This window comes from Vulpes vulpes, chromosome 13 (assembly GCF_048418805.1).
Source record: "Vulpes vulpes isolate BD-2025 chromosome 13, VulVul3, whole genome shotgun sequence".
Taxonomy (NCBI): Eukaryota; Metazoa; Chordata; class Mammalia; order Carnivora; family Canidae; genus Vulpes; species Vulpes vulpes.
Genome location: NC_132792.1, coordinates 20,182,885 through 20,191,867, shown reverse-complemented (window position 1 = coordinate 20,191,867; position 8,983 = coordinate 20,182,885).

Here is an 8,983-nt window from a genome sequence, read left to right as displayed (position 1 = left end):
CATTCAAGATGCCACAAACTCACTCAACTCTTGGAGGGAATGTGGGAATCACCTCTTTTGGGCCTTAGTTCTATGGGGGTAGCTCCACTGTGAAGCAACAATCAGTGCAGCTACTACACTCAGCTGCAGGGCTATAGCCCCAAATTCTGGGAGTGTACTCCTAGCCCTCAGAACTGATGCCGTTTTACCCAATTACAAGTCTACTTGGGACCAATTATGACCATGTTGGGGGTTATTAAACACACAGACCCCACTAACCCTTGGGAGTTCCAACTTGAGGGAGAGCATGCCAGTAAGTAGATTGAAGAGCCAGAAAGGCAGTTCAGTTATGCTATGTGGCCTTGGGCAAGTTAACCTCCGTTTTCTTGTCTGTAAAAGGATAGGTGGCATTTTGATCTGTATTAGAATTTTAGTTGCAAATTTTAGAAACCCAATTCAACGTGGCTTAAGCCAAAAGGGATTTATTAGTTCCTGTAGCAAAAGAAAGGATGCTAGAAGAGCTCACATGATCAAAGAAACACTGCCGGAACTTGGGCTTCAGGAATTAGAAGCAAGATTCAGTGCCTCAGGATTGCAGTGCCTCTGATTTCTGCTGTCTCTCTGCTCCAGTCTCTCTACTGCAGATAGGCTTTCTCCAAATAGTGGGAAAGATGGTTTCCCACCTTTATGTCTTTTCTGTACCCCAACCCCCAAGGCTGGGCCACTTCTCCCACTCCAGAGAAGTCTAATAGGCCCTGATTAGCACAGTTTGGAGCCATATAACTAACCTTTGGACCAACTACTGCATACAGAGGTGCTATGATTAGACTTACCCAGGTTATGAGCCAATCTCTGAAACCAGGAATTGGGTGTGAGGGTCATGGAAAAGTTATGGAGCAGGTAACAAACATATAGGGGGAAAAGGCACTAATTAGGAAAATTTGCAAGAAAAACAACGGCAAACAAATACAGTCCACTGATGCTCACTCTTCCTTATAGTATTACCTTAATGAGTTACTCAACTCTCCCAAGAAGAGTCTACAGAAAATCAAATGTGTTATTCACTACTATGAGAAGATTGTTAAAATGTTTTCTGAATGTGTAGACTTCTGTGTTGACATCTTTCTTTGCAGCTGTTTTAATTAATGACAGTGTGATCTTGTCAGGTCTTGGTTAGCCTAGCCTGGGAAAAAGCACAGATAGGGAAGAGCTAAGAAAATAAAATGAAAACTCTAGCATCCTGGTAATAAAATTATCTTTAAAATAATTTGGAAACCTAAGGCCCTGATCATTCAAACAGTAGGTCCCTTGGCACCATTACAAGCCAAAATGTGTTAACTTGACATTTTGATATAGTTCCAGTTTGAGTAATTCATTTTATTTCCTTAAATTCCCAAGGAAGTTTAAGCTAGATAGAAGAGTCTTTCAGCCTTAAACTAAAATGTGTGCTTATCCTACAGCTCATAGAATTTGTTATCCTGAGTGTTTTTAAATTTGTCCAACATGACTAGATGCTTTAAAATCTTTCCTATTCCTTCCTATAAGACATTTGTGAACCAAGGACTAACTTTTTTCAGCATAAACTGAAAGGTATTCCAAATGCATATATATTTTGCTGACATGGTAGCAGTCTTGAATTCTTTCACTTTTTTTTAACTTAAAAGAATTAGATTTAATACTTAAGTTTGTATTTTCACATAGGGTTAAATTATGCACTACTGCTTTTACATCAGTAAGCATATGCATTGATGGTTCACACCTTGTTTTTCAAAAATTCTTCCTGTTGTCAATATGTATCTGCATTCCCAAACTAGAATATTTAGACATTTACAAAAACAATGCGAGCCTGTGTTTTCCCTATACTTTGAGGTCTTATTCTTCTACGACACCGGGATCACCAAGTGGCATGTTCCTTGTTGGAAGTACCACGACCTGTTTTAACTCACTCAGATGTCTTTTTGTGACAATCTCTTCAGTCTGGTATGCACAGGAATCACTCAAGTGCACTTCTTAAAATGCAGATTTTTGGATTTCCCACAAACGTACTGAGTCAGAATGCCTAAGGTAAAAATCTGCATATTTAACAAGTTTTCCAGGTGATCTATCACTGACACTGGAAAAATATTTTTCTATGCAGTTTAGTACTAGTCATTATGAATATTGTCATGTGGAAAAACAGTTCAAAAATAGCTATATTAAAGTAAAACAAAATGTATTATGCCACATTTAGACTTCTAGCCTTTTGAGTATTTAAAAATAATATTCTGTCATCAGGAGTTCTCAACCTTGGCTGCACATCAGAATCAACCGGGGAACTGTTAAAATCCCCTGTGCCAAGGCCACACCTCAAGCCAATTAAATCAGATCTGGGGTGAGAGGCAGGCATCAATGTGTTTTAAACCTTCCCAGGTGACTCCAGTGTGCAGCCAACGTAAGAATCATTGCTATCTGTATATTCATGTGTGCTATCATTTGGAAAGGATCTTGAGCGATTGGTCTTTCTAGTAATAAATATTTGGAGCAAAGAACTTCATTAGGTCAAAATCCTAAAACTCACTTATACGCAAAGGTATTTTTGCAAGGACACTTGACCAACTCTACATTCTTGGATGTCAGAGGCAAAGAACCCTCAGTCTCATTATCCACAAGATACCATACAATCACCAACTTTTATAGGCAAAGGGAAAGATGGGAACTGATGCATGGTCTTCCATCCTCATAGGTCATATATACTTCCAAGACATTAAAGAGGTTGGGTGAAGTCAAAAGGAAGGCAACCTTCCCCTTTGTTCCCTATTCCATGCAGAAAATGGCCTTATCTTCTTTTATATTGATAAAAATAACCAATTTGGACTTATAATTTATTCCTCTAGCAGTAATTTATTGATCACCTCCAGACTCCAGGCACCAGGGTAGGCTCTAGGTACAACAAGATAGAAAGGACCCTTCACTCAAAGGTTATGGAATATAAGGTAGAAACTCTGTACACAAACTCTAAGCTAGTCAGAGGACTTTTGTGCGTTCACCAGATGGATGCTCACTAACTATGCCAAAGAACCAATGAACTCTGTGGAACTCATTCCACTTGCATTTTCATGATGCCTGTGCAGCAGATCACAGAACTCAAGTTAGAGATCTTCCCATGGGATACCACACAAAAAAAACAGTATCTATGAAGTTAAAAAGTTATATTGTTGTGTATGCCCAGAACTGTTTAATAGTCTAACTTAGGGTAAAGATGCAAGAAGACAACACTATAAAAATGTTCAACTCCGGAAGATGAGAATGTAGCACAGATTTAATTGCAATAAGGTGAGGGAAATAGTTTTCAAAACAGCTTTCAGAGGGGGAAGGAAAGTCATTTGTGAAAGCTCAGTACTTAAAATCTACAGATGGCATAGCTAACAAATAAATCAATTAAAGAATGCAAAGTGTGAACAGAAACATAAATGTGAATTAAAACCATACAAACTTGAAGTTATGTATGAAGTAAGTATTTTAACCACTGGCACTAAAATTTTAAATTGAATTCTCTGATGAAACAGGAAACTGGTATAATTGCCTGAGTAAAGGGTGATTTGAGAATTACAGCTGGTGGGGAAAAAAATAAATGTGTTTCTGTGTTTTGAATAGACAGTAAAAGCATGACAGATGAACAGAAAGGGCTTGCCAAGGAACCAACAATAGTCCAGGTGAGAAATAACTAAGGCATAAAACAGGCATAGCAGTAGACCTTGAATTAAGTAGTAGCAAGTTTATTTCCTATGATGCTCACTTTGATGGATTCCTACATGTTGTTTGTTCTTGCCAACCCATGCAAGGTTGTAGCAATACAGTCCATTGGCCTGGAAAGACCAGCAAGGGCACTTCCTGGAGCTGCTAGCCTCTCCTCTGAGCATCTAACTTGGGGTGGGGGTGGGACTCTACAGGATTTTTGTACAAGTATTGGGTTGTTTATTTACTTGTTTACAACACTCTCTGTAGGAGGGTATTTGCAGAGGAGGGGAGCAGGAATGGGTAGGGAAGAGTCTTCTACTCTCAGATGGTGGAGAATTAGGATCACGTCGGCTCTTAGAGAATTCTCGCCCTCTCACATGATTGAGCCCTGAACAGTGGGGGAAAGTGTGGGGCCTCGAGACAATCTGCCTGCAAGCATGGGTCTTGAAACAATCTGCCTGCATCCCATGTCTGCTGCTTACCAGCTGCTTCCTTGGGTAAACTGTTCAACTCACTTAGGGCTTGGCTTTCTCCTCTGTAAAATGGGCAAATAGTATGTTCTCATATGGATTTTATTGTTTTTTAAGATTTATTTATTTATTTGAAAGAAAGAGACAAAGCAGGGGGAGGGGAAGAGAGAGAGGGAGTCTCAAGCAGACTCTGAGCTGAGCATGGAGCCCAGCGCAGGGCTCGACCCCACAACCCTGAGATCATGACCTGAGCTGAAACCAAGGGTCTGACACTGAACTAACTTAACGCCCAGGTGCCCCATATGGATTTTATTTTTGAACAGCTCTGAAACAGGAAAGTTTATGTTTACAGGAGCTAAATACCACCATCTACCACCACCTCACCTAACAGCTGAGTAATTTACTAAGATGAGAGGAGAGGAGCTCATCACTGTGCAGCCCTGTGCCCCCACAGAGAAGAAAGGGGATCCACAGATGTCATATATTGTTATCTCTACTTGGACTTCAGTCCAAAGTAAAGATTTTGAAAAACAAATTCATCATCATTTATTTCTCTCCCCTCCACAAGCCATCCTCCCTCTAAATGCCCCCAGCAAAACAGTACTAAAGGTTCCTCACATTCACAAAGGGATTTCAAAAACTCAATTAAATGCATTCCCATTGCCACTGCCTGTCAGCAAGGCCCTGACTCCTCACGCCACCCCAAGCTTTCCTGATCACATCTGTGTCGTTCCATCACTCTTACCCTGTCAGTCTCTAATTTCTGGCTCTCTCTTATCTTTTATTACAAATGTGTTTTCTAAATGCTAACATTCTCCAGATGCACTCAGGTCACTTCCATGGCTGCCATTCAGGACACTCCATGGTTAGCCCACCAATCCCACGTGTTGACAAATCCAACACTGGCTTAGCCTCTTTGCCACCTGAATGCCCTTCCTTTCTTCCCTCAGTCTGGTAAGATCATTAAACATCCTGAGATTCATCTGAAAATCCCACTGCTGCCCCTGACATCTTTCCATACTGATTTCCAACATCTCTGAGCTCTGGGGGCTCATGGCCCAATCACACCCTGCCTTCTGCTCTTGTGTTCTGGTTTTGTGGGTGTGCGCTGTCTGCCTGGGTAGATGGAAGCTCCCTGGGATCAGAATTAATTCTCTCTCTTCCTTCATCCAGCACAATGCTATGACCATCACAGATAACCAGTTAATAGACGCCGAGTTGCTGGAGTCAAAATCCATTGCAGTTCACAAGTCCCCATCAATGAGGAAATTATCTTTTTACACTGCCTTCCTTAAACAGTTTTTATTTTTTCATTACACTTGATGCAAGAAATCATTCTTTTGAGGTCAAAATAATTTCTATATTAATGAATATATATATATATGTACATATATATATATATTCATTGAAAAGTTCAAGCTCGTTTACTGAGAGATTGTATTTATGAATAGATAGTAGATAGGGTAATGCCTGAAATACGTTAAGATAGGAAATCATTAAAACAATCAGAGGAGATAGATACCATTATTCTCTTTCTATAGACCAGGAAGCTTAATACCTGCGAGAAAAGGCTGAACAGGTGAAATACAAAGAATGTATTTTTCCTCAGGGACCATATCCCAATCAACAAAGACAAGAACTTTTGTGTGTCGCGCTCTGTACTACATGTAATAACTCGGGCTGCCCAAACAACTTCATGAAATAGGAACCACAGACTGGGACACAGGAGCCCAGACAGGTTAAGTCACTTGCCCTGGGCCACTGAGCCGGAAGGGAGCTGCACTGGGTTCAAATCTGCCAGTCCGGCTCCAGGTCCTCACTGGTGGCCAGTATGCAGACTTGGAGGAGACAAAAAGCAGGGGTGTAGCACAACTGTGTCGATTAAAATCTCAGTGCCCCTGGAAGATTTAGACTGTTCAGACCTCGAACTCCTGGCAATCAACTGAACCCTTACCCGAGGGGGTAAAAAAATGAAATGTGCTATATTTGTCCATCTCTGAGCTTGGGTCTGGTTCATACCAGCACTTAGTACATAAGCTCATTCCACTACTACTTTCCCTTCCAGGGTGGTAGGATGACCAGCACCACTCAAGAACATGGCTCCCTACAACATAAAAATGGCATCTCATTTGCCTTCTTAGGGTCTTTTCACACAGAGGGACTTAAAATCCTTTTTCTTGTTTTCTCCTGCAGTGTTTTAGAGGCCTCTTTGAACAGGCAGGTCATGGAAAGGAAAGAGAACATAATATCTGAAAAAAAGAGACCTAACATCATCTTCCCTTATATTTTCTGCCCCCAGAAATCCTTTGTACTTTCTTTCATCTATTTTCCTTGTCTGTGGTTACATACTTGCTCAGAAGCCACCAGGCATACTCAAGGCATTTCACCATAAGGGGAGCCAAATGCACCTAGCAAATCAAAGCAGTACTTCGGCTGAGCAGAGCGCTTCACTATGTGAGGCCTGTTAGGTAAAAATCCAGCAAGCCATGTGCTCCCAGAACTCTCAGCAGATCTGAGATGCTCTCACAAGCCAGGTTTGGTTACAGAGCACAAAAGCTGGCTGAGACCGGGTTTTACTCCGTGGTAGGGGATGGACTGCCTTCTTCAGCCGGGGCCATGCTTTCTATGGGAAACTGCTGGAACAGCAGCTCCTGGGAGGAGATGGAGAGCTGATGGGGATTGTAGGCCACACTCTTTCAAGTGAATGCAGCATGGTGAACCTTAGCAGGAAGCGGATAGTTCCTGGCATGGGAACAGTTCCTGAGACATAGTAGGCACTCAAAGATATTTGTTGAATTAATGGGAATTGATAAGGAGATTATAAAGAATTTATGAGAACAGTACATAAGAGTTGTGGGTTTCTGTACCTTGTGGATAAATACCACGGCCTCACCTTGTCTTTACAGGCACTACTAGGAGATAGGTTTCATTAAAACCCTCGTCTTACAAATCACAAAGTGGAGGTGAAAGAACTTGACCCGGGGACATGGACCTAGTAGTTGACAGAAGATTCCCATTCAGGGCATCATAGTGTAAGATGAATGCTCTTAAGAACCAAGCACCACTCTTGAAGTTCTTTTGCTTGACTAGGTATGTTTTAGAATGTTCTGGAAAATAAGTATTGAAATATATCTGCCTCCTGGAGTTGATACCACTTGTGAAAGCTACCTTTTGAGCTATATTCAAATTCTGGATTTAGGGAGATGTCACAATCATATGACTTCTATCTGCATGGCAAATGTGGGTAATGTGGGTATGTGAATGAGGCTCCCCTGCCCACCTCAGCACCAGTCCATGCCAGACCAGCTGCCACAGCCACTTCTACTAAAGAGATAGGTCTTTGTATCTTCGAGTATAGTGTACTACAGGTAAGAGGAGAATATAAGAAGTTGTCGATTCAACTCCTTTTGAAAATTTCCCAGTGACAACAGGCCATTTTGTAGACTTTCTTGAGAAAGAAGACACAGGAGTACTTTCCTCAGACACATTAGGAGCAAAACTTCAGCTGCTTTCTGCCCCTTTGAAATTGGAAGAGACCAGTTCTTTCTGAATCCCACTTGAAGACAGAGAGAAGGCTACAAGAGCCATTGTTGGTCTGACAATGGAAGATGATTTTCATAGACAAGTTGATTGCTTTCTAAGAAGCAGAAAAATAAAGCCAATTTCAGCAACCACCCAAGAGTCTGTGAGAGCAGCGACTTCTGAAGGGACAAAGAGAAGGGAAACAAAGGAGAGGCAGCTTTACCAGCAAGTGCATTTCCCCCATCTGGGAGAAAAATGGATTTCAAAATATTTTCATATTAGATCAATGAGCATTCTGCACAAAGTTCTAGTAAAGCCTGTGGCCTGCTGAAGCTTATACAATCTTGGAAAATGTTACCAAGAAAATCTGATATGAGGAGGCTTAAACCAGCCTAGACAGATGTAGAGGGAGTTCTTAAATGGAGAGCTATTGTAAGTAAACAGACTGTTTTTTGAGCCTTTAAACTCTGCTGTGATAAACCTTCTTCCCCAGAGAAAGAGGAAGATTGTCTGCTCCCTAACAAAGCACTGAAAAAGATGTTAGAAGAAAAAAAATATATAGATGTAGGTTATTTATAAAAATGAATAAATGCATATTTATACACACAAGGTATTTATAAATCAAATAATAGCATAAAGCAATATGAAGCAAAAAAAAATCATCGTACTGTTCATTCTCTACATCAGAAGTCTTATCAAGTAGCTGTGGCAATATTCATATTCAGCCAAAAGCAGTGCTTCCCACTCCCAATTTTTCTTCACACTTAACTAAAATGTACTGAGTACCTACTTGGAGGCAGCATTATGTCAGGTGACCTACAAAGATCCAATTCTTTAATTATCCCCAACTCTCCTAGGTGGTGCTAGCATCACTTTTTAGATATGAAAGCTTAGGTTCAGAGAGATTATATAAATTGTCTCTCACTCAGGATGCTCTGAACCGCAAGTAACAGAATACTGAACAATGACTTCAATAAAAAACATAGTGAGTTATCACCCAGAACAAGCTGTCCTGACATCTGGGCCCCAGGGTTGGGTCAGGAGCTTAATGATGACATCAAGGACCCTGGCTCTAACAAAGAATCCAATTAAAAATGGGCAGAGGACCTGAACAGACATTTCTCCAAAGAAGACATACAGATGGCCAACAGACACATGAAAAGATGCGACATCCCTAGTCATCAGGGAAATGCAAATCAAAATCACAACGAGGTATCACCTCACACCTGTCAGAATGGCTAAAATCAACAACACATGAAACAACAGGTTTTGGCAAGGATGTGGAGAAAGGAGAA